A 27,408-nucleotide genomic window follows, 5' to 3' on the forward strand; every position below is an offset into this window, starting at 1 on the left:
ACTTATTCAGCTTTCCAGATGTGTCCAAATTTATTTGACCATGTCATGCCTCTTTTACTTGTAGAATATATTAACTTATTACTGATTTTATATTTTATGGAATACCTTGAAAAATAGTGCCTCTTGCCAGATGGTGTCACAGTTGACCAAAGGGTGTTTAGTGAAGTGACAAAGACATATATTCCCCTTGCCTTTTTATAAGGGCTTTGCTGTTGATTTAATATGCACCCCTTATACTGTTGGGGTAGGAGGAGTAAGAATATTCAGGAAAGATGTTTTCCTTTTTGCTTTGTTGAGGTCATATAATCCTGAAGGTGAAAATGTAATAAATAATTATGGTTTCTTACATTTTAAAGAATATTTTTAAAAGACCAGAGGAGGGAGGCTATGAAACCGTTTTTAGTATCTGAAATTCACTTGGGTACAGAGCTATTGGAGATGGAGTTGAGGTTTGCATTCAAGTCTTGTTCCTGGCTTGGGAGTAAGGTAGAATTATGTAGCTCTGTGCACAATCTTTAACGGCAAATCAGACTTTGTTAAGAATTTCATACTGAGGATGAAAGGGATTTAACTTTAAAAACAGATGAAGAGGGAACTGGGTTGTTGCTGTGAGAAAATGTTTTGTTATTTCCAGAGTTCCTGCAAATAATCTCTTCCTTAAATTACCTACAAACAATTCAAATGCAATCAGGTAATGTGATGAAGTGTTTAGTGAGCTGTGGCTAACTCCTAATTACATCTAATTAAGTTTTGAATGTAAGCTGTGTAAAGGATTGAGTAGCTTGGTAAAATGGGAGAGGCAACATATTCTTATGTAATTTTGCACCTAAAATTATTCAATTATTATCTTTCTTGGGACTTTTTCCCCCTTGTTGTGTATTTCCAATACCCTATTTTTCACCCCCTCAAAATATCATAATTGGAATAATGTGGTTAATCTGAAGAAAGAAAGGCAGGAGAGGGACAGAGAAAGTCAGAGACAGGGACAGAGAGGTGTGTGTGGCTTTAGGATCAAAACTATGTTTAAGAAAGGGCAAATATTAAGAGTATACTATGTAGGTTAGCCGAAACAATAAACATTTAATGTCTGTAGTAACGGGTCTAAGCAGTATAGTAGTTAAAGTTATATGTGTGATTATTGAATCCCAATGAGTACTTAGAATATGGACTTTTATCCAGCCATGATAAGATTTGCCTAAAAATATTTAGCCTGAATATCATTAAGTATATTTTACTTTTCATATTTTTTCTTCTTAGGTATATGCTTGCATCCTCACTATATGTGTTAAAATTCATTACACAGGTCATTTTTGAGGGAGTCAAATTATCAATTACATTTTATAAGGGAAGAGAATAACTTTATAGACTTCTACAAAAAATATTCTTAAATGTACTGCAGCAGACCAAGGACAAAGAAATGAAGTTTCATTTCCATTTATGGTTAATAGGTTTTCTATGGTGATCAAAATAAAGATTTGTTTTCCAAGGAGAAACATTTATACAGAAGCAAACAAATAAACAAAAAGGTCAGAATGTTCAAAATTATTTTTTCTTGAGAGTATTATTGGAGGGGGGTATTGTGAAAAGTGAGGTAGTGAGAACATACTGTTAGAATGATTGATAAAGGACTTGGCAAATGAAGAAGATCTGGCATAGTCTGAGTTTTAGATTTGGAGCTGAGGGTTCCGTAGTTCACCTGAGAGTGGATGAAGAAGGGGAAGTATTTGTCTTGTTTTTCCATTGCCCCTAACTCATTTGATAAACACCTGTGTGGCCCATGAATGATGTATGCGGTCGAGTGTGAGTGGGAAAATGAATATAATATTTAAACTCTCATACTTCCTTTTGCTTAGGTATTATGGATGTTATTCCTTCTAATAATTTTATGCCATTTTAAAAGGAATAATCAGAAATGGCAAGAGGTAAATCATTGCTGCTTGATTCCAAAGATAGAACAAACATTTAAACAAGCCAAACAGGTGAGGCCACCTTTCATGTGGCTCTTCAATGTGAAATAACATTTTTTTGCTATTCAAGTCTGATCTTTGAAAATCAACTTTCCAGGGCATTGTAATCCTTGTTTATGAATAGATGAGTGATTGTATTAATCTTGGATAGTAAAGTAACTTGCCAATAGATTTGAGCATGGCTTAGCATCTAGATGACTCATTAGACGATAAAAATAAAAGCAAAACATGGTTTCACGAATATTGTAGTGTAAATATGTAATAATTTAATAGAATATAAATTTGGGCAAATTATTGATAGACTCACTGGCCTTTCAGATATATGTGGGGAAATACTTGTTTCAAGAAATTGATCGATAGATTCTTTTTTGAAAGTTAGTCAGTCATAACATTCGAACTCTCCATCTTGTTCTCTTGGCTTTTCCATATATCTTATCCAGCCTCTTAGCTCAAATTTCATGTCTGTACAAATGACTCTTTAGTCAATACATCCACTGAATTAAAAAATATATAAAAAAAGATCATACATAATGATCAAGTAACATTTATTCCAGGGATGCAAAGGTGGTTCAATATCCAGAAAGTAATCATTGTGATGTACCACATTAACAAAAGGAAGGCTTAAAAAAAAAAGGCTAAAAATCACATGACCATCTCAATAGATGCAAAGAATTTGACAAAATTCAACATCCATTCATGATAAAAATTCTCATCAAAGTGGGTATTAGAGGGAAAAGCTGCAAACTTTTCCTCTAAAATCGGGACAAGACAAGCATCCCCCCTCTCACCACTTGTATTTTACATAGTATTGGCAGTCTTAGCTGTAGTAGTCGGGCCAGAAAAAGAAACAAAAGGCATCCAAATCAGAAGGGAACAGGTAAAACTGTCACTCTATGCAGATTACATGATAGTATTTATAGAAAACTCTAAAAGTCTCCACCAAAAACCTATTAAAACGAATCAATGAATTCAGTAAGATTGCAGGATACAAGATTAATAAATAGAAATCTGTGGCTTATCTATAGACTAATAATGAAGTAGCATAAAGAGAATTCAAGAAAACAGCCTCACTTACAATTGCATCAAAAAGAACAAAATACCTAGGAATGAACTTAACTAAGGAGGTGAAAGACCTGTACTATGAAACCTGTAAGACACTGATGAAGGAAAGTGAAGATGACACAGATACTTTAGTTATTTCATTCTTCATCTCTGTTTGTTCTTTATATTTTCTCACTTTTTGCTGAAAACTTTTAACTTCTCTGTGTATCTGTTTTTCTTCTGAGTTCTTTGATCATCTTTTTATGATACCCTGAACTCTTCTTGGGGTGAGTTCCATATCTCCACTTAACTTCTTCTTCTGGATTTTATCTTATTCCTTTGTTTGGAATATGTTCCTCTGTCACCTCATTTTGCCTAAGTTGCTGTGGTTATTTTTAAGTATCTGGTAGTGTGTTTATATATCCCCTCCTTGGAGAAGTGGCCTTTTGTAGGAGATGTCTATGCTTCTCAACAGTGTACTCCCCTCTTGTCACCCAAGCTGTATGCTCTAGGGGTTCCCATATGAGGGCTGCATGGTCTTTCTTTTGTGGAAGGCTGACTATGTGGTTGGTCCACTTGGTTGCCAGGCCTGCCTTGTGGGGAGGCTGCCGGCCACTGGTTGGCTGGGCCAGATCAGGTGACTGGCTGCAGAACCCTGGGGGGGCCCAGGGCTAGTTCTAGCTCACTGGTGGGCAGGGCCCATGTCCAGAAGGCTCTGGGGCTACTGCCTGTCCACTGGTGTTCACGTGAAAGCAGGACCTGGGGCTAGTGCTAGCCTACTGGCTGGCAGAGCTGGGTCCTGGGGTCTAGTTGCAGGGCCATGGGAACCACAGCTGGTGTCAGATCACTGAGAGTGGAGGAGGCAGTTCCTGACATAGTTGGCTGCAGGGCCCAGGGTATCCCTGAGCTGGTGTTGGCCTGTTAGTGGGTGGGAGCAGGGTCCGGTCAGTTCTACGGCAGGATCTGACTGCTGGTGAGCAGGTGGGACTACAGGTTCTTTTGTGGCTAGTGTCTGCCCTCTGCTGAGTAGAGCTTGGTCTGGAGTCTCTGGCTCGAGAGTGCTGGGGGTCTTGTGTCTAGTGCCTGTCAGCGGTGTGTGGGGCTGGGTCCTCTGGTAGGTAGGGCTGTGTCCAAGAATGGTGTGGGCTCTATGGGTCTTAAATCAGCCTGTTCCCTGGTGGGTGGGGCTGTGTTCATGCCCAGTTGCTTGGCCTGCAGCATTCTAGTACTGGCACCTACTGGTTTTTGGCCCAAAATGGGTCTGAGTCCTAGGGCTAATTAGCTAGAGGAAGGATTCCAAAAAGCTGCTTGCCAGCACCAGTGTCCTTGTGGTAGAACAAGCTCCCAAAATGGCTGCTGCCAGTACCTGTGTCCCCAGTGTGAGCTTCAGTTGTCTGCTGCCTCTTTGGGAGACTCTCCAAGATCAGCAGGTAAGTATGACCCAGTCTCCTATCACATTACTCTTATGGTCCTGGATCTGGGAGCTTGTGAGTTTTTTGTGTCCACCCTTTAAGAGTGAAGTCTCTATTTCCTCCAACCCTCTGGGACTACTGAAAGTAAGTTCTGCTGGCTTTTAAAGCCAAACGCTCTGGGATCTCATTTTCTCAGTACAGGACCCCTGAGTTAGGAAGCCCCTGTGGGGATCAGACCTCTCTCTCCTCTAGGTGAATGTCTCCAATTCTCCTGTCTGTTGGTCGCCCACCTTGGGGTATGGGATTTGACTCTATAGTGACTCCACCCCTTCTACCCATATCATTGTGGTTTCTTCTTTATATCTGTAGTTATAGGTCTTTTCTAGTAGGTTCTGGTCTTTTTCCTTGGTGGTCGTCTTGCAAATAGTTATGATTTTGGTGTGCCTGTGAGAGGAAGTGAGCTCAGGGTATTTCTACTCCACCATCTTGACTGATCCCATCTGAAGATGATACAAATAGATGGAAAGATATCTCATGTTCATGGATTAGAAGAATTAATATTATTAATATATTTGTACTTCCTAAAACAATTTTCTGAGTAATGTGTCTTTTGTATACTAATGATATGACTCTCTTGACTGAGGGGTCTCTAAGATAGCTTCAGGTTGGGACTGGTCACCAAAGGAACCAAACATGTGACCAGAGGGTTGGAACTTTCAGCTCCCCCATCCGCCTGATTTTTTCTTTAATTGAAGTATAGTCAGTTTACAATGTTGTGTTAATTTCTAGTATATAGTGTAATGTTTCAGTCATATATATACATAAATATATTCATTTTTCATATTCTTTTATTCTTGTAGGTTACTGCAAGATATTGAATATAGTTTCCTCTGATATACAGTAGAAACTTGTTATTTACCTCTTCTATATATAGTAGATAGTATCTACATATCTACAAATTTCAAACTCTCAGTTTATCCCTTCCCACCTTTTTTCCCCTCTGGTAACCATAAATCTGTTTTCTATGTCTGTGAGTCTATTTCTGTGTTTTCTGTTTTGTAAATAAGTTCATTTCTGTCTATTTTTTAAAAGATTCCACGTACAAGTGTTATCCTATGGTACTTTTCTTTCTCTTTCTGGCTTACTTTACTTAGAATGATGATCTCTAGGTCCATCCATGTTGCTGCAAATGGCATTATTTTATTTTTTATAGCTGAGTAGTGTTCCATTGTATAAATAAACACATAACTTCATTATTCTGTCATTGATCGTTTAGGTTGTTTCTATGTCTGGGCAATTGTAAATAGTGCTGCTATGCACATTGGGGTGCATGTATCTTCTTGAATTAGAGTTTCCTCTGGATATATGCCCAGGAATGGGATTGTTGGATCATAGGGTAACTAAATTTCTAGTTTTTTGAATAATCTCTGTACAATTTTCCATAATGGTTGTACCAAACTACATTCCCACCAACAGTGTAGGAGGATTCTGCCTGACATCTGAGTGGAGAGATATGGAAATTGGGTTATAAAGACTGTTAAATAATAAGATTCAGAGAGCTTCTAGGCTAGGGACCAAATCAACACGCTGGCCATGTGACATACATGAGCAGGGCATGGAGGATCTGTACTATCCCTCCCTCATACCTTGTACTGTGCATCTCTTCCATTTGGCTGTTTCTGAGATTTATTCTTTACAATAAATCTGTAATAGTAAATATAGTGCTTTCCTAAGTTCCGTGAATTGTTCTAGCAAATTACTGAGCCTTAATGGAGGAAGGTCATGGGAACTTCCAAATTTATATTCAGCCAGGCAGAAGTGCAGGTAGCCTGGGGACCCCATTTGCAGCTGATGTCTCAGAGAAATCATGTGGGACTGTGCCCTTAACCTCTGGGCTAACTCTGGATAGTTAGTGTTGGAATTGAATTGAATTATTGGGCACTCAGTTGGTGTTGGTGAATCAGAGGTGAATCAGAGACCTTGGATTCCTTTTGAAGCATATGCTTCTCTTGCTGTTGTACTGAATCTTGTGCTTGGAAGACAGCTCTTCCCAGAGGATGCACTATTTTTGTCTTGTGAATCTTTTCAACAGTTGAATGGTTAAGATGATTAGTGCATAACTAATATAAATCCTTCCACCAACCTTCACTTATATTCGTAGTCATTTTAGTAGACTGATGGGTGAAGGGAGAATTTGAGTATTTAAAAATCTATCTTGTCTGGGAAATACTGGCACAAACAGCTGCTATACTCTAATTAGGCTTTAATCCCGTTTATTTCCAAAAGTGAAAATAATCAGCTTGTCTATGTGAATTTCTCTAAAATATTATTTTTCTTAACAAACGTGTAAAACTTCATTAAAAGAATAGGACTAAAAATGTTAGCATAGATTGTGGGAACTCAACACACTCAAAATTAATTTCAGTTAGTCATTTGTTAATTTTTCTAAAACTCCATTTTCAAGGGATACAGGGAGAGTGTATTACTATTACTATCAATACTTGATATCTGTCCATTCGTTTCATATACTATTTGAATCACAAAGAAAATTTTGGTAGTCCTATAAATTCTTCATGGAGTTTAGTCAGGTAATATACTTATCATGTTCATTCATCTTCCTGTAGAAGTGTAAAATTTACATTAGATTGATCATTTCAGAATTTTTGTCAATAGACATAATTTTTCAAAAATAATGCTAGCCCATTGTGGCTAGATTTTTATAAATAAATGTAAACAACATCTGTGCATAATGAAAGGAAATATTAACAGCTTAGAATTTGAAAATACTACAATCAATTAAGAACAAACACAGTGTTATATTTAAAAACAATAACGAAGTGAATAATAAGTACTTTATTTGCTGATAATGGAATAATGTTGAATATAAGCATTTATATAATCGGTGATTAATTTTCAAGTGCCTACTTAGAAGAATTAAGAAAATTCAGTTAATAGTTAATTAAGAATTAAAGGGTTGTTTTTAATACTGCACGTCAACACAACTGTCTCACTCAAATTTCAGTGTCTAATTTCAGTGTCTATCAACCAGGCAGTCTGTGTATGACAGATAAACCCAAGCAATCACTTTGCCATAAGCAGTTTTATATTTTCAGACATTCTGTGGGCATCGTCTGCTTTTGATAGACAGCCATCATCCTCCATAATCACCCACACATGGTTGAGGAATAAAGCAGTAGCACTAGGTTCTTATTATAAATTGAAATAAGGAATTCCAGATGAACCACTAAATTAAAAGAAGAAAATGGGGGAAAGGTTATATGGACATTTGCCCACTACTAGATTTCTTTCCACACTGGCTATTATTCTTATAATAGCAGTTTTCTAAAATGGTTTATTTGGGTATGTTTTCTCTGAGTCATAAGTTACCTACAATAGGGTATTTCATATTTTCTTTGTGGAAACTTACACCTCCTATTTGTTGCCTTTAATTTACCAGTGGAAACTTCTAAATCTATTTTGTTATATGATAAATGCTACAACTTTAACAGGCTTTATAGCTGAGGACCATCAATATAAAAATACCTGCTTTCATATCAGAGAATGTGATAACAGGGATATATTTTTTAAGTCAGTTAGCTGGTTAGAAATGGAAGGCAGTACTCAAAAATAGCATACATAGTTTATTCTAGGTTTGAATTTTGGTTAATTGAGTTAGAAAAATGATTCAGTACCCCTTAGCTGGATGAATGTGGGCTAAACATAGATTTTCAGAGCATTTATAAAGTGAGGATAATAGTCACCTCCCTTTTGTGCATCCACTAAGATTACTATGTGGATAAAAACTTGCAATGAACATTTTTTATGAAGCTATTCCTCATACTCCTGGCATTGTTTTCCTTTGTTTACATTTATCTATGGAAGACCTTGTCTTCTACTTTGAATTATAGTTACTTATATAGTCGCTTTACTCCAATATCAATATTGAATTTTAAGCCCTTTGAGTGTGGAAACTGTGTATTACTTGTATCTTCAACAATAATAAACAGAGTATCTCCTGTCCAACAATGATGATAAAAATACCTTATATATCACTTTAGAGTGTATTCACATCCATTCATCAATTTATTAGAAGGAAATCAACTCATATACACACATGCATGCACACATATATCTATCTGAGATAAGAATTTTGAGCTGTGACTTGATGTTAAACCATCAGGAAAATTGAAAGCTGAATTCATTCATCTTCAAGCATGCAGGACCAGAGGCAAGCTTGGAGATTAATTTTACCAAGAGTGACTATGACATCTGGGGTAACTTAGATAATTGTATTTTTCTTGCTTAATAAGAATAATAATGTGCTTATTTTTTTGTTTCATCTAAAAAATGATAAGAATGTTTGATGGTGAGATGTGTAATGACTGAAATGAGCAGGAAGGGTGAGAGTGAGATTTTAGTCCTCTTTTTCAATGAAGTCAGATATTGCATTGTTTCCCAAGGCAGAGTGGAAAGAAACAAAAATAAAAACGAAAACCAAGAATGTTTGCACTGAGAGAATAGGTTGACTATTGGGTATGGCTGCATCCAGGGCTATTCATTACATTAATTGAAAATTATGACTTGTGGAAAGAAAAGAAACAGGAGACAGTATTCACTTTTTCTAAATTCTGACCACTGTGCTAGAAGATCTGTGCTTACATACCAACTCAGAACAGACATCCCCCAGATTATTCCTGATAATTCTCCGATTGTTTACCTTTAAAGAGACAGAGCCCTTCTACTTCCATAATGTTTATAAGAAACACATTTAAATATATAGTTTGGTTAAAAATAAAAGACTGGAAAAATATATCACAAGCACATGCTAATGATATAATTCAGGACAAAGATCAGTAGTAAGGAGGGGGCATTTTACAATGACGGAAGAGTCAATTCATCAAGATGATATATCAAAAATGTGTATTCACTTAAAAATAGAACTTCAAAATATAGAAGGCAAAATTTGACAAAACTGGAAAAAGAACAGATATATTCATGATCATAGTTGGTGATGTCAACAGTCTTCTTTTAGTAATTGAGAAGTAATCAGAAAAACTGTAAAGACATAAAAGACTAACAATAGCATTAACTGACTTGACATTCACAAAACATTACATCCAATAACTACAGAAAATGTGCTTTGCAAGTGCACGTGGGGCATCCACCAAGACAGTAGTTATTATAGATAGTAGTTCCATTGTAGTTTGGAAGGTCCCTTATCCTACTTTCAGGTTCAATGATTTGCTAGAAAGATTCACAGAGCTCAGAAAAGCCATTAAACTAACAGTAAAGTTTATTACTGAAGTAATAGGCTTATATAATATCCAAAGTTCTTGAAGTAAATCAACATCAATGACCCAGAGCCCTTCAAACAAGTGTGGTAGACACTTCACTAATAGACACCCATTTCTGAGACCGCTCTTAGACTTTACCTTCTGTAGGCAGTGAGCATTTTCTCAGTCTTACCTAACCCTATGACTAAACTAAGTAGATCATCTGACATTATTAAAGATGAAACTAGTTGCTGAAAAGCAATTGTTACGGGCAAAACAAATTTAAAATAGTGTTTCCTAAGAAATGTTTTAAGGTTCTAGCATGCATCTGTGGACTGTTTCAGGGTACCCTGCCTGCTGCAACCATCTAACTCTGAGTGTAAGCATCATTATTAATTCTGTAGATGCTCCTTACAATTAAAAAAAAAAAAACTGTTACCTGGGATCCATCCACTTCTCCTGGATGTTCTTGCCTGACACCGAAGGAAAAGCCCAGGAATAATGAGACAGAATAAGGGCCTGGGGAAAACAAATACATTGCTTTAGATTAACTGTCCCCTATTGGTACACTTCATTATTAGTTTAGAAACCCTGAATAGTTTCTCATTCCACAGAAGGAAAAGTTCTACCAGGCTTCAATTAAAATATTTTAAGGCCTTGAGATTTATCTCCCTTCACCAGAGGACATAACACCTGCAATTTTTAGGCACATACAAACCTTAGTGCTCAATTTTGCAGTTTCAAAAAAGGCGGACCTCTCACTGAAATTTTTTAAAACCGAACTGCAAGTGTATTAAAATATAAGGTATAAAAATGAAAAGATTTTTTATGTTTTAAACAGGAAATAGGGAAGAAATTAAATGTTTCTTTGGTCTCAAATGTTACAATGGGACCTTTCCTAAGTTCTTCCAATGGACATGCATTTCCTCTACAATAGCCAACTTTGATTTTAGATATTAGTAACAAAGTAACTAACATAGTTGAAAACTGGAAAATGATTTTGATAATCAAAATCATTTGAAAGATAGTTAAACTATATTCTATCAAAATTTTAATTTCCAGTGGCTTTACAAGTTCTCAGAATTCTCTACATACTCCAAGGACTTATTTCCTGTTTTAAAAATGTGGCAGTGGATTCCAGTTGGGATTATATATTGATACAAGCAAATTCTTCTGTCAAAAATGATTTTGGAACTCACTCATTGCTTGAAAAAATTTATACCAGTGATCCAGTCATGACAAGTCATGTATCTGGTGCTTTGTGTGTAACAGTCTTGGTAATACATAGATTAAAACAAAAAGTCCTTTCCATAACTTTCTCTCCTCACCTACCCTGTTATTGCTCATCCCTTCTCTTTTCTCTGTTTAGCACAACTCTTTTCAAAAGATGGGCTTCTATTTTTAAGAGTGATTTTTCCCCCCTTTTTACTAAGTATCTCCCCTAGGCTGGCCTTAATTTCATTTAATCAATGCAATTGTTTTGCTCTTTACTACTGCTGTTTGATTGATTGATTGATTGATAAGCTTTTTTTTTTGAGTTATAGTCATTTTACAATGTGTCAAATTCCAGTGTAGAGCACAATTTTTCAGTTATATATGAACATACATATATTCATTGTCACTTTTTTTTGCTATGAGCTACCACAAGATCTTGTATATATTTCCCTGTGCTATACAGTATAATATTACTTATCTAGTCTACATATGCCTGTCAGTATCTACAAATTTTGAACTTCCATTCTGTCCCTTCCCACCATCTGCCCCCTTGGCAACCACAAGTTTGTATTCTATGTCTATGAATCTGCTTCTGTTTTGTATTTGTTTTGTTTTTTTTTTTTTAGATTCCACATATGAGTGATTTCATATGGTATTTCTCTCTCTCTCTCTGGCTTGCTTCACTTAGAATGACACTCTCCAAGAACATCCATGTTGCTGCAAATGGTGTTATGTTGTCGGTTTTTATGTCTGAATAGTATTCCATTGTATAAATATACCACCTCTTCTTTATCCAGTCATCTGTCAGTGGTCATTTAGGCTGTTTCTGTGTCTTAGCTATTGTAAATAGTGCTGCTATGAACATTGGGGTGTGGGTGTCTTTTTGAAGTAGGGTTCCTTCTGGATATATGCCCAGGAGCGGGATTCCTGGGTCATATGGCAAGTCTATTCCCAGTCTTTTGAGGAATCTCCATATTGTTTTCCACAGTGGCTGCGCCAAACTGCATTCCCACCAGCATACTACTACTGTTTTAATTTTGCACGAATGAACATTAAGACCATGTCATGACTGTACCTTTTTATATTTGTTACTTGAAAATGCACTCACAGTAATTGCTTTTGTGACAAGTATAGGTGACAACCACAGCAGTTCCCAGAAACAAGATGTTAGTTCAAAGAAATTCATATTAAATTCTGAAAAATATTTATTTTATGCATGTACCAGAAAATAAGTTCCACAAATATAAATGGAGCAAAATATGTTACAACCACCAGTTTTACTATACTTTTAAGGATGTGTGGATTTTCTTTATCTTTATTAAAATTATTTCAATTTTTTTCTATATATTCACTATTTCCACTTAGTTTTTAAAGACCTTTTTTCAATTAAATTGCTGTTGTTTCAGGGTTAGCATCAACGGGTTATACAACTTTGTTTTCAAAAAAGTGCTTTATAAAATCAAATACCATCTTATATTTTTATGATCCATAAAAATACTAAAATAACATGTATCCATCTCGTTCTCATTCCTCTATAACTGACAATTGATAATTTTGGTATTCATTTGGGTTTAAAATTTTAGTGATATAGAATGACTTTCATTTTCCTACTTGTTGGAAAACACTGTGTGAAAATACGTGACTAGGTGATCCAGTTATTTTCCAAACAGATGTTATTAGTATAATCTTATATTTTAACCAGAAATTACATACACACATCAACAAAATAATGAGCTCTTCCATTCTACAGTTTGTTTTCACCAAAGTTGCTAGGTGATCGTATCATGTTGCATTCCTATCAAACTCATCCTATGGTGAATGAATATTTATTAAATTTCTATTCTACATTTGTTCTGACTTAAAATAATCTCTTCACTTGAATAAAGTATGGGGAAATAGGCCATTTTTTAACTCACTCTCCTCCCCAAGTCAACCAAAATCACCACCAACAAAAGGCAGAATAGATTAAAACACAAACTCCTCTGTGAAAATACAGCCTTAAAGGAGCATGATGTATGAAGACACTGATAATCATAGTGATCTTCAGACAACACTAAGTGAGGATATTTGGCAGTAATCCATACCATGGAGAGTTTTAGTCATGAAAGAGTAAAGAACTGTCCCGACTGGAAAAGAGAAAAAGCAATTTGGACTGAAAAGAAGGAAAGCAGTTTCATAATTTGTCTGGGGGGACAGACACAGATAAAGCCAGCTGCAAAGTTAACAGGAAACATTTTTTTGTTCCTAAAAGTAAGATGTGTTGCAGCTGGAGAATGCTAAAACAATCCCCTCTTTGAGTGATGACTGCTTTATTATCAGTGATGGCCCCAGACCTACGTACGTTTCTATACCCATCTAACACTGGGGGTACCCAATTGCTAATCTACCCCCACTACACGATAATATTCAATCCTTAGTTTATCCCCAGTTCTCCTAATCTCAGCTAGAAAATAGCAGGCAACCCCAAACTGATCTCTACCTCTTTCTCTTAGACTCTCCCCTAAATTATTCAGAATGTATCCTGGTCTAAGTAAGGGTCTTCCTTTTCTCTTCAGTGGTTCCTCTGGAATGTTGCCTCTTTCTGCATCAAGCCATGCAGAAAGTGATACTGAGAATCAATATATGAATATAAATCCTGAGAAGAAAGCCAATCGGTAATTCTCTCTTGTTCAATGAAAGAAAAATATGAACAAAGTCCAGGGGGGAAAAAAAAGAATTTTGTCTCGAGCAAGGAGGAAGACTCCTAAGTTATAGTACCTACATATCCTTACTGGAGGTGAAAAAATAAAGAGAAAGGAAAGAAAAAACTTGATTACAAAATCACTTATACAGATTACTTAGCAAGATGGCTGGAATGTTGGGCTTACTTGGGATTCTGGGATGGCTTGGTCTCAGTTATGGGTTGACTGTGTTCCTCTAAAATACATGTTTAAGTCATAACCCCTGGTACCTGGGAATGTAATGTTGTTTGTGAATAGGGTATTTGCAGATGAAATCAATTAACATGAGACCATTAGGATGAGCCCTAACTCAATACGACTGGCATCCTGATAAGTAGAGAGAAATTTGGATGCAGAGACTCAGGGAAATGCGACGACAAAGCAGAAACTGTAGTGACACAGCTGCAAGCCAAGGAACAACAAGGCTTGTGGCCAACATGAGAGGCTAGAAAGGGGGCATGAAAGGGTTCTATCCAGAGTTTCAGAAGGAGCAAGCATGGCTCTGTTGACATCATGATTTCGAACTGCTAGCCTGGAAGACTGCAAGAGAATACATTACTGTTGTTTTCAGACACCCAGTTTGTGGTGCTTTCTTATGACAACCCTGGGAACCTAATAAAGATTTTGGTACTAGAAAGTGGGGTGCTGCTGTCAGAAATAACTAGAAATGTGGAAGTGGCTTTGAACTAGGTGATGGGTAGAGACTGGAGTATTTTGAGCACTTGATAGTAAAGACCTAGATATTCCTGAAGAAACTTTTGGTAGAAATATGTGTGATAAGGGGTTAGTATCCAAAATATAGAAATAACTGATACAACTCAATAGCAAAAAAAAACCCCCATAAAAACCAATTTGATTAAAAAATAAGCAGAATTTGAATAGACATTTTTTCAAAGAATATATACAGACAGACAACACGTACAAGAAAAGGTGTTCAACATCAACAATCATCAGTGAAATGCAAATCAGAACCACGATGAGGTATCACCTCACATCTGTTAGAATGGCTATTATTAAAAAAAAAAATGTTGGTGAGGATGTGGAGGGATATGGATATTTGTGCCCGTTGGTGGGAATGTAAATTGGTGTAGCCGCTAAGGAAAACAGTATGGAGGTTCCTCAAAAAACTGAAAATAGAATTACCATGTGGTCCAGCAATTCCAATTCTGGGTATTTATCCAAATAAAACAAAAACAAAATGGGATGTAATGTATAGAATGGTGACTATAGCTATTAATACTGTATTGTATATTTGAAAGTTGCTAAGAAAGTAAATCTTTAAAGTTCTCATTATACACAAAAAAATTCTAACTGGTGATAGATATTAACTAGACTTATTGTGGTAATCATATTGCAATATATACAAATGAGGAATTAATACATTGTACAGCTGAAACTGTTATATGTCAATTACATCTCAATTTAAAGAACAACTAGAAATAGCAAAGTTGCTCACCATAATAAATGTCATATATGACAAGCCACAAATAACATTATACTTAACGGTGAAAAAGTGAAAGCTCTAAGATTAGGAACAAGGCAAATATGCCCACTCTCACCATTTCTAGTCAACATAGAACCAGCTCTAATGATAGTGTAAGTTTTCTACCAATTAAGTAAGCTTTTTCCAGAATTCTTATTAGCACCTAAAACAGTGATTTTCTAGGTGTGGTTTCATGATTGTCAGTACTGGTTTCCTCTGAGAACTTGTTACAACTGTAAATTCTTCTGCTTCACCCCAGGTTAGCTGAATCAGAACACTTGTGTTTAACAAGCCCTTCAAGTGAACTGATTTCACACTGACATTTAAGAACAACTGTTTTGTAACTAGCAAGCACCAATGCAGGAGTACAAATGCAGGAATAGAGGGAGTTAACTAAGATGTGTCAGCATGAAAGATTCTATGTCTTTTTAAGGATAAAGTGTAGGGAAAGTGGAGTTGCTCAGGCTTCCTCACCAGCCCTCTAATGCCCAGCGACTCAGCTGTGTGACCCGCATGCGCAGTACCCTGTAGTGTTATATAAGCATGGCTTGCTCCCCGCAGGCGCACTGGTTAGCTCCTATCATAGCTGGCTACATGGGGCTTCGTTCGCCTTGATACCTCAGGGAGCCGGGACTTACCATGGCCACAGGCGCCACTGAAGCCTGTGTACTCCTCTGCAATAAAGGCATGTCAGCGACATCTGCGGTTTGGAGATTATTCTTGGGTCTGTCCAAATCCGTGAACCTGCCAGGCCTTGAGCGCCTGCAATACATAAGATAAAGGGGGAAAGGGAGTGGAAACAAGGATTGGTGAAGTACAGGATCCAATAATTCAATCAACTGTCAGATTCCTGAGGGCAAACCCCAAGGATCTGTTGTTGAATCTGTTATCCATGGAGCTTGGAACAATGTTGGCACAGGGAAAACTCCCCAAAATATTAAATAAATGAAGGCAAACTTCATTGCAGATAATGTGGGTTGTTCATGTATTTTAAATACTTTTTTTTTTTAGAAAATGGTCCCGGTCTCTGGCTGTGCAGCAGAGGGAGGACCAGAATGGATACTCTCACGGAAGAGAACAGAGAAGGAGCTGTGATTCAGGTATGCCATTTTCTTTGAAGTTCATCGACAGAATGCATCACTTATCACCCTGGAAACGAGCTAGAGAAGGTATGGATGACACTAAGATTTTTACTTTAATGCAATTATTAAAACAGTAATATTCAAAATCCTGTGATAAATGTTTCCTAATTGTTGGATTAAAATTGCCTTTAAAGGCGGTTTGAAGTTTAATTGACATGCAGTATTTTAAGTTTTGTCGTATTTAAACACCTGTGAAACAATCACCACAGTTAAGATAATTAAATACCACACCCCCAAAGTTTTTTTTTGTGCCCTTTAATAATCACTTTCTCTAAACTAATCCATCTCTGCACTTCCCCATGCACGGACAACTACTGATATGTGTTCTGTCACTATAGATAGAATTTCTAGAACTCTATGTAAATGGAATCATAGAGTATGTGGTTTCTTTGGTTTGTTTCACTACTTTGTCTCATAATTTTGTGATTCATCGATACTGTCTTGTGCTTCATAGCCAATTCCTTTTCATGGGAATGTAGTATTTCACTGTATGAAGTATCAGAATTTGTCCTTTTACCCTTATTGGACATTTGGATTATTTCTAGTTTTTGGCATTTATACACAGAGATGCTATAAGTATTCATAAACAAGTCTTTGTGTAAAGAAATACTTTTATTTCTCCTGTGTAAATACCTTAATGTGGAATCGCTAGATATACATCTGTTGTATGTTTCACTTTTTAAGAAACTGCCAAAATATTTTACAACGTGGTTTCACCATTTTTTATTCCACAATGTGTGCGAGTTCCTTCAAATTCCCGTTAACACTTAGTATGAGCATCCTCACAGGTGCATATTATTATCTCATTGTAGTTTAATTCACATTTCCTTAATTACTAATTACGTGGAGCATCGTTTCATTGGGGTGTTTGTGATGCGGTATCTACTTTGGTGAAATGTGGGTTTAAATAGTTTGTCCACTTTTAATTTGCATTATTGTGTTTTGAGAGTTCTTAGATATTCTAGACAGAAGTCCTTTATCATATATAGAACTTCCAATTGGTTTTCACAGTCTTTATCTTGTTTTTCATTTTGTAGCCATGTGTTTTGAAGGAGTTCTTAATTTTGATGAAGTTCAATTTATAAATTCTGCTAGTTTTACTTGATCTTTTCCCTCTTCATTGGCCATAGTTTGATGCTTCTTTGTACATGTGGGAATATTTTTATTGGATGCCGAACTGTGGATTTTACCTTTGTTAGGTGCTGGGTATTTTTTATTCCTATAAATATATTTGGGCTCTGTTGGGGGATGCAGTTAAGTTCCCTGGAAACACTTTGTTCCTTTTCGGTTTTGCTTAAATTTTGTTACGCGTTGTTAGGGCAGTGGTTCATTTAGGGCTTATTTTATTTCAATTTTGAAGCAAAGCTTCTGAGTTTTCACTTACATTCCTGAATTAGGAGTTTTTCCACAGAAACCAGAGATTTTGCTCCTTGAATACTTTTAGGTAGTTCTTTCCTGGATGTTAGGTAATCTCACAGTGTGTGTGCTGATCCTATGTAGGTTTTGAGAGTACTCTCTGTTCGCATCTTTTTTTGTGTTTGGAGCTCTACCAATAAATTCTACTGCTTGGCCTCCTTATAGACAGATCTGCCTAACTGAGGGAGACTACTGGGCTGTGCCTTTTCCCTGTATGATTTCTTCTTCCCTACACTGTGACCATTGATACACTCTTCTGGCAATAAGCTTCATTTGTTTAGCATTTCTCTGGAATCACTTATGTCGTGTATTTTGAAAACCATTGTTTAATATATCTTTCTTTCTTTCTTTATGTTTTTTAGGCAAAAGGGTATATATAATCATTGTTACTTTCTGCTTCCTAATGCAGAAGACCTATTGAATTTCTAATATTAAAAATAAGAGGAATTATAGAGGCACATACATCTTGTATAGGATTTCATGATGTTAGGTCCTGTCTTGTTTAACAACTACTTTAACAAAGATGCACTGTGATGTAGGTCTTTTATATAAAATAGATGCATCATTGTTGTGGTAACTACGTTGAATTATTAGGGGGTTTGACCTTTGTCTCAAAACACAAGTCTCTGATAAAGTATATGTAACAGGAAACAATACATTCAAATTAGACTTTTTTATTCATTGTGCCCTTCCAGGAATATAATTCTTTACATATATGAGGTCTTTTGGAAGAAACAGTATCATATGGGCCGCAAGTGTTTAGGGAAGCCTAAAGAAAAGAAATCACAATAAAATTAAACTTAACCTAAAATGCAGGATATGGACTATGCAGTATTCCTTTTCATACCAGTTTCCCTGTGGTGTAAAAGCATAAGCATCCTTGGCACAGAGCGTCCTAGTGTCACAGCACACAGTGGGTATCCCACAAATGTGTGATGGATATATCTGAGACTTTGATCTTTGTAGCCCTTGACACGGTCTGTTAGAGTCTGAGGAGGCTGAAATATATAGAATTCCCTCTAGCAATAATCAGCCTCAGCTTACCACATCATGCCTCACAAATATTATCTTTTCCTACGTGTGCCATGATGTGGAAAGGTCAGGACACATGACTCCAGCAGTTATGTTTCCCACTGCTTGTTTTATCGTTTATAATACTGCGCTCAGTTTATAAATTTGCGTTGCTTTTCTTACTTCAAAGGATGGCTGACTTGCTTAGGAAAGGAATTTAGCCAGTGGAAAAGAGAAGGGGCTTTTTGCAACTGTCTTTATTTCTGAACTCTATTGTCTTAGGGAGACTTTATTGTTAAAATGAAAATTCCACGTGTATGTCTTTACTAATACATATCTACAGTTGTAGAGTTCAAAACTATTAGTGATATAAATCAATACTGCAAATACTTTGCATAAAAGTGAATCTCACCTTTTAAAATTTCCTTCAGAGAATGTGTTTCTTTTATGACAGATACTATGGCCTTTGCAAATATTAAGTAGATGACTGTGATACCATTTAGTTTACCTGTTTCGTACACTATCTTCCCCTTTAGAAGTCTATTCATAAAACGTAGCTTGTATTTTAGGAAAAAAGAAAGCTTGAACCATGATACTTAGGAAGTGAAAGGACTTTATTATTTAGTCCATGTACATTTTTCAAATTTAATAAGAGTCTTGTGGAACAGTCGTTCCATGCTACATTTCACAAGTTCTACATGTGCTCTGTTTACAGTTATGGTGTGCAGCATTTAAGGGGCTCACTTTTTTTTCCATCTTAGATTAGAATTTGTATCTCATAGGACTGAGAGGTTTTGTTTCAAGTTCTTACATCATTTTATCAATGAAGGGAAAGAGAACAAAATGAAGCAGAGGTATTGAGATGGTTATAATTTCTATCTATAGCTTTTTGATACTGTAATTAGAAGACTTCTTGTGGATTTGCTCCATAATGTAGAATTTACCATTTATCATTTCATGTGAGTTTTGATATCAGATGAACAACAGTAATGGAAAACCGTGAGGAGGACGAAGTGATACTTATTTAGTAGAGGGAAAAATCAGATGAGTGGGCAGTTTTACTTATTCTGGCCTTTTTGTGTGTGTGCACAATGAATATGTGTAAACAAGTACAGCAACATGCTTTTTGCTTCCGTGACTACTTTTTCAACTTTATTGAGGTATAACTGACATGTGATAAATTATACATATTTAAATATACAATTTGTTAAATTTTGACGTAGAAATAAACTCAGGGAGCCATCACTGTTCTCAAGATAATGAACATATGTTACTGCAAAGTTTCCTCGTGCTTCTTTGTAATCCCTCCATCCTACTGAGCTCACTCAAGACAATCACGGATCAGCTTTGTGCCATTATAGATTAGTTTGTATTTTCCTCAATTTTATATAAATGTAAACCTACAGTATGTACCCTTTTTTGTCTGCCTTTTCACTCAACATTACTATTTTGAGAAGCATTCATGTTGCTGTGTGTTATCTTTAGTTACTTGTACTTATTAGAGTAGTGGTCTCCTTTATGGTTGTCCTGTAACTCGTTTATAATTCACTGGTTGATGGACATTTGTGTTGTTTCCAGTGTGTGACTATTACACATAAGAGTGTTATTAACATTCATGTACATGTCTTTGTAGGAACATACACTTTCATTTATTTATAGGCATATAACTAGGAGTGGAATGACTAGGTTATATGCCATATACATGTTTAACGTTAAAAAAAAAACAACAGCAACAAACTGCTAAACTATTTCCCAAAGTGGTTGTACTGTTTTACATTCCTAGTAGTAATGTTTGTGAGTTTCATTTACTCCATGTCCTCACCATTGTATGTTGTCTTAATTGTACGGAGTCCAAAATGTGTAGAGTGGTATGACATGGTACTTGAATTTGCATTTCACCAATAACCAATGATGTTGAACAGCTTTTCAAGTGGAATCTGTGATTAGCATATTCTAACTTTGGTAAATACATATTCAAATATTTTGCCTGTTTTTTGTTGGATTGTGTTATTGCAACTTGAAATTTTTTTAACATTTTTTATTGATTTATAATCATTTTACAATGTTGTGTCAAATTCCAGTGTTCACAATTTTTCAGTCATTCATGGACATATACACACTCATTGTCACAATTTTTTCTCTGTGAGTTATCATAACATTTTGTGTACATTTCCCTGTGCTATACAGTATAATCTTGTTTATCTATTCTATAATTTTAAAATCCCAGTCTATCCCTTCCCACCCTCCACCCCGCTGGTAACCACAAGTCTGTATTCTCTGTCTGTGAGTCTATTTCTGTCCTGTATTTATGCTTTGTTTTTGTTTGCTTGTTTGTTTTTGTTTTTGTTTTTTAGATTCCACATATGAGCGATCTCATATGGTATTTTTCTTTCTCTTTCTGGCTTACTTCACTTAGACTGACATTCTCCAGGAGCATCCATGTTGCTGCAAATGGCATTATGTTGTCAGTTTTTATGGCTGAGTAGTATTCCATTGTATAAATATACCACCTCTTATCTATCCAGTCACCTGTTGATGGACATTTAGGCTGTTTCCATGTTTTGGCTATTGTAAATAGTGCTGCTATGAACATTGGGGTGCAGGTGTCATCCTGAAGTAGATTTCCTTCTGGATACAAGCCCAGGAGTGGGATTCCTGGGTCATATGGTAAGTCTATTCCTAGTCTTTTGAGGAATCTCCACACTGTTTTCCACAGTGGCTGCACCAAACTGCATTCCCACCAGCAGTGTAGGAGGGTTCCCCTTTCTCCACAGCCTCTCCAGCATTTGTCATTTGTGGATTTTTGAATGACGGCCATTTTGACTGGTGTGAGGTGATACCTCATTGTAGTTTTGACCTGCATTTCTCTGATAATTAGTGATATTGAGCATTTTTTCATATGCTTTTTGATCATTTGTATGTCTTCCTTGGAGAATTGCTTGTTTAGGTCTTCTGCCCATTTTTGGATTGGGTTGTTTATTTTTTTCTTATTGAGTCGTATGAGCTGCTTATATATTCTGGAGGTCAAGCCTTTGTCGGTTTCACTTGCAAAAATTTTCTCCCATTCCGTAGGTTTTCTTCTTGTTTTACTTCTGGTTTCCTTTGCTGTGCAGAAGCTTGTAAGTTTCATTAGGTCCCATTTGTTTATTCTTGCTTTTATTTCTTCTAGGAGAAATTTTTTGAAATGTATGTCAGATAATGTTTTGCCTATGTTTTCCTCTAGGAGGTTTATTGTATCTTGTCTTATGTTTAAGTCTTTAATCCATTTTGAGTTGATTTTTGTATATGGTGTAAGGGTGTGTTCTAGCTTCATTGTTTTACATGCTGCTGTCCAGTTTTCCCAACACCATTTGCTGAAGAGACTGTCTTTATTCCATTGTATACTCTTGCCTCCTTTGTCAAAGATGAGTTGACCGAAAGTTTGTGGGTTCATTTCTGGGCTCTCTATTCTGTTCCAAGGGTCTATATGTCTGTTTTGGTACCAATACCATGCTGTCTTGATGACTGTAGCTCTATAGTATTGTCTGAAGTCTGGGAGAGTTATTCCTCCAGCCTCTTTCTTTCTCTTCAATAATGCTTTATCAATTCTAGGTCTTTGATGGTTCCATATAAATTTTATTATGATTTGTTCTAGTTCTGTGAAATATGTCCTGGGTAATTGGATAGGGATTGCATGTTGAACAGCTTTTCAAGTGGAATCTGTGATTAGCATATTCTAACTTTGGTAAATACATATTCAAATATTTTGCCTGTTTTTTGTTGGATTGTGTTATTGCAACTTGAAATTTTTTAATGTATATTCTGGATATAAGAACTTTATCAGATATGTGTTCTTCCCAAAGAAGACGTTGTTTTCTTAACAGTCTTTCAGAGAGTAGATATTGTTAAAGTTGATAAAGTACTATAGTTTTTAAAACAAATTATACTTTTGCTGTCATATTTTTACCTAATCAAAAGTCTCAAAGATTTTTATCTGTGTTTTAAGAAATTTTATAATTTTCCCAGTTTTTATATTAAAGTCTATGATTAATTTTGAGTTAATTATATTCTATGTTGGCATATAATATTGGGGTTCTTTTTTTCATATGGATATTGAATTGTTTCAATATTTAAAAGACATGTTTTCCCCATTAAATTGCCTTTATACCTTTTTTCAAAACCAGCTGACCATAGGTGTGTTAGTTTATTTTTGGACTTGATTCTCTGTTCCACTCTCTCCCTTGATGCCAGTACTATGCTGTATTATTGCTTTAAAACAATTCTTAAATTCAGGTAGTGTAAATTCAGCAACTTTATTCACCTTTACCAGCATTGTTTTTGAAGCTTCTGGATCTTTTACTTTATTTTTTTTTAATACAATCTGAAATCAGTTTGTCAATTTCTAAGAAGTCTGCTTGAATTTTGATTGAGATTGCTTTGACTCTATAGAATAGCTTAAGAACTGACATCTTAGTACTACTGAGTTGTCTGATCCAGAAGCAAGGTATTCCTTCCAATTTCTTTGTTCATCTTCAGCTTTTCTCAGCAATAATTTGTAGTTTGCAATGTACAAGTGTCTCCCATCTTTCGTCAACTTTATCTTAAGCTCCCAGGTGAGCATACATAATAACACTAACTACCATCCTTATAAAATAAGCTAATTAAAACAATTTAAAATAAAGTCTAGCTACATGTGCACATGCACACACCCAACAAGTAAAACTTTCCCTGATGTTCCTCTAAATATAATTTAATCTTTCTTTTTAACATGTGAAAAGCTTTGTTCTATCCCTGGTACATTTTGAGGGACAAATCCTTTAAAATCCTTTCCAAGCATATTTTAACAGGCTTTGATTTATTTTATAAAAGAGCCATATTTAGTTGCCCATTTCCAAGGGAAACATGTTCTTTTGTATCTTTGATAGTTCCATATTTTTCTTGAGTTATTTCCCCCATATCTTGGAATAAAGATTTTTTAAAAATCATAGTCTGTAACATGCTAACTTTTATCAAAATCTCATAATAATTTTAATAGTTTTGTCTCCAAAAATATCTTTGGTATACAACTTTTAAGTCCTCATATTCCTTTACTTTTTAGAAGGTTTTATGACTTTCTATGTTTTTGGTGATCTACATTTTTTAATATATAATTAATCAAATTTACATTTAAAATGATGAAACACTACATCTTCTTTAGAATAGTTTACTGCCTATGCTCTGAAGTACACTTTGCAATTTTAATGGAATTTGCTTCACTTCATATAATTTAACCTTACAAAATCCATTTAAATAGAAAACAAATGTGAAGATAAATTTCTAAAGTGATTTATCCCATGAAAAATTGTGGCAGGGTAAGGTATACAAATTGTGGCACATTTCTTTTATAGAGAGAATTAATCTGTTTTTAGTCTGTATCTTGATGAATATTTCTGATTTTCATATTGACTCACAAGTAAAGCAAATCATGTATATTTGCCATTTACATAGCTCATGTCATCCTGTGTCATGTCTGATGTCCTACTATTAATGGAATTGTTAACTTTTTTCACTGTAGATTTTAACATGCAAACCTCATTTTGATGTTTTGTAGTATATTATGACCTAAAACTTCTATTTGCTGTGGCCAGAAGCCATGTTCTACATAAGGAACAGAATATAAAAGCGTATGACTAGTTAATAATTTACTTAGCAGCAATATTGACAATGTAAAATATGTATTAACATTATAGAAATGTATAACAGTTAAATACTGGGATAAAGAATTTAGATACCTTAGAGGTTTTCAGGAGGGGTAGATCAGGGAAAAAGAAGCCATGGTGGTTTTAGATGTACTTAGAAAATATTCAAGTAAATATGATGTTACATTCATAAAAAAGTTACAGCACCTTTCCCACTCAGTTATGATTTCATTTAAAATAAAAATTTTAAATAAATCTAGCAAACAGTCTAGCAATTCCAATTCTGGGTGTGTGTGTGTGTGTGTGTGTGTGGTGTGTACAAAGGAATGTTATTCAGCCACAGAGAAGGAGGATGCCTGCCATTTGTGACATGGATGGGCCTTGAGCTCGCAATGTAAAAAGATAAGTAGTGTAAGATGTCACTTAAATATGGAATCTAAAAAAAGCCAGACTTATAAAAAGCGAAGTAAAATAGTGGTAACCAGGGGATAGGGGGTGGGGCAATAAGATTGATGTCGTTTAAGAGTGCAAACCTGGAACAAGTGGCAAGTAATCCATAGAAATCGAATGCATGGTGTAGAGACTATAAACAACAATATTGTGCTGTAATTATATAATGTTTAAACAGTGCTTAATATCATTACAATGGCAATCATAATATAGAACTGTTTCAAATTAACACATTTTGTAAATTTTAAGGTGTACAATGTTATGTCAAACATATCAATACACAATTTAAAAACATTATTAAACACACATAAAATCTAGAGTACTTATTAATTAATGAAATTGATAAGCTAATTATAAAGCAAAAGAATAATGAGGTACAAAGAAAACTGGATCGAATAGGCAGATGTTTATAGGCACATTTAAAACTCTTAATCAGCTCATGAAGTTCTGAGGATTCTACATAAGGAATCTGTATTTTTCATCTATAGTAGTAGGAAAATTTGAAGCCTCATTTTAATGTTTTTAATTCTTTAACGATGTCTGTTAATAATGTGAAAGATGGATAAAAATAGGCAGGAAGGGAAGGGAAAATATCACAGATACCATTCCCCAGGCTAATAGAGTGGCTTCTACTGATAGTAGAGTCAAAGTCTCTGGAAAAACAATTTTTGATTGAAAAGTTGTTGCTTCCCCCTACAAAAGATCCATTCCTCTGACAAAAACCTTTCAGAAAACAAGAGGATGATTGTTACTTTCATAAATGCCCAGGTAGTATAACAAATAGAAAAGACATTTGCCCAAACAGTGAAGTGTCAGCACCTGAGAGCATTTAGCAGAGGTCCATGGTACGGTGTAATCTGAATGAAGTATATGGTAGTATCATTCAAATTGTCTCTTTGTTCCAGGTATTAGCCAGACAAACTTCTCCTACTTTGATAAGCTATTGGAACAAAGTCAAAGGCCTTTTGATTCCAGTTGTCTTTAGTTGATGTCATGTTGAAGAAGGATATTATTTGAGAAATTGGCACATTCTGTGGTATTTCTATTTTTAGGCACATCACTAATAAAAAAAATCTATTAAGTTAATCCTGTTTTTGCTTATAATTTAGCTATATTTTCCACTTTCTGTGTCTATTTGCTCTTATGGTTCCCTTTACCTTAAAAAAGTACCTCAATGATGAGTTGTTTATAGAAAAATCTCATACATTAAATAGCCTAAGTCCATTCCATAATGTGAGCAATGTCAGATAATTGCCTCTGTGTAACACAAAAATGTGAGTAACATTGCTTCTGATGGTTTATTATATCTTGTTATACAGAGATTTACTTTAACTATCATATGATAGACTGGTAAATGTTGTAGGATACTAGTGAAGTAAGTTTGGATATATTAATTTACTGTTTTTTTTGAAACTTACATAAATTTTTCTTTTGATCTCATAATTGACCGTGTTTATTTTTGTCTCTCACTGTCTTTTTTAATTTTTAAATTGAGTTATTATTAACATACAGTATTATATTAGCTTCAGATGTGCAACATAATGATTTGATATTTTTATGTTATGAAATGATCACCACAGTAAGTCCAGTTATGTTGTCACCATGCTAAGTTGTTACAACATTGTTGACGATATTCCCTATGTATATATTCAATCCCTGTGACTTACAGCTAAAAGTTTGTACCTCCTAATCCCCTTCACTTATTCCTCCATTTCATTGATCTATGTGTATATGCTTTGTGCCAATAACATACCTTTTGATTACTATAGCTTTGTAGTACAGTTTCAAGTCTGGGAGAACAATACATCCAACTTTGTTGTTCTTTCTCTTGTCTGCTTTGTCTATTCATAGTCTTTCATGGTTCCATACAAATTTTAGGAATGTCTGTTCTAGTTCCGTTAAAAAAAAAATACTGTTTGTATTTTGATAGAGATTACATTGAATACATAGATCACTTTGGGTAGTACGGAAATACTAACATTGGTTCTCCCAATACTGATTTTCCCAACTGATGAGCACAGCATATCTTTCCATTTATTTTTGTCATCTTCAGTTTATTTCCTCAATATCTTACAGTTTTCAGAGTATAAATGTGTTTTTTTTACCTCCTTAGTTAAATTTATTCCTATTTTCTTTGATGCAACTGTAAATGGAATTGTTTTCTTAATTTCTTTTTCTGATAGTTTGTTATTAGTGTTACAGAAATGCAAAAGGTTTTGGTATCTTAATTTTGTAACCAACAACTTCACTGAATTCATTTATTAGTTCTAATAGTTTTATAATGGATTCTTGGGGTTTTCTATATATAATATCAAGTCATCTGCAAATAGTGGCAGTTTAGTTTCTTCCTTTCCAATCTGGATTATTTATTTCTTTCCTTGCCTAACTGCTATAGTTACAAGTGGTGAGAATGGGCATTCTTGTTTTGTTCCTGACCTTACAGGAAAATCTTTCTGCTTTTTAGCATGGTATTATCTATGGGTTTGTCATATATGGCTTTTATTATGTTGAGGTTTATTCCCACTATACCCACTTTGTGGAGAGTTTTTATCGTGAATAGATGTTGAATTTTGTCAAAACTTTTTTTGCATCAATTGAGATGATCATTTGATTTTTATCCT

General features: G+C 35.1%; 1 protein-coding gene across 1 annotated transcript in view; it reads right to left on the minus strand.

The window, feature by feature from the left end:
• The window catches only part of LOC107034844 (protein FAM170A-like), a 591,285-nt gene that overhangs the window by 51,562 nt on the left and 512,315 nt on the right, over nucleotides 1-27,408 (minus strand). The window contains exons 17-18 of the mRNA XM_072957842.1: nucleotides 15,750-15,873; nucleotides 10,133-10,212 (exon numbers count right to left, since the gene is read on the minus strand). The gene's annotated coding sequence lies outside the window, so the exon portion shown is untranslated. The remainder of the gene's footprint in view (nucleotides 1-10,132; nucleotides 10,213-15,749; nucleotides 15,874-27,408) is intronic.

The sequence above is a fragment of the Vicugna pacos genome, chromosome 3 (assembly GCF_048564905.1).
Source record: "Vicugna pacos chromosome 3, VicPac4, whole genome shotgun sequence".
Classification (NCBI taxonomy): Eukaryota; Metazoa; Chordata; class Mammalia; order Artiodactyla; family Camelidae; genus Vicugna; species Vicugna pacos.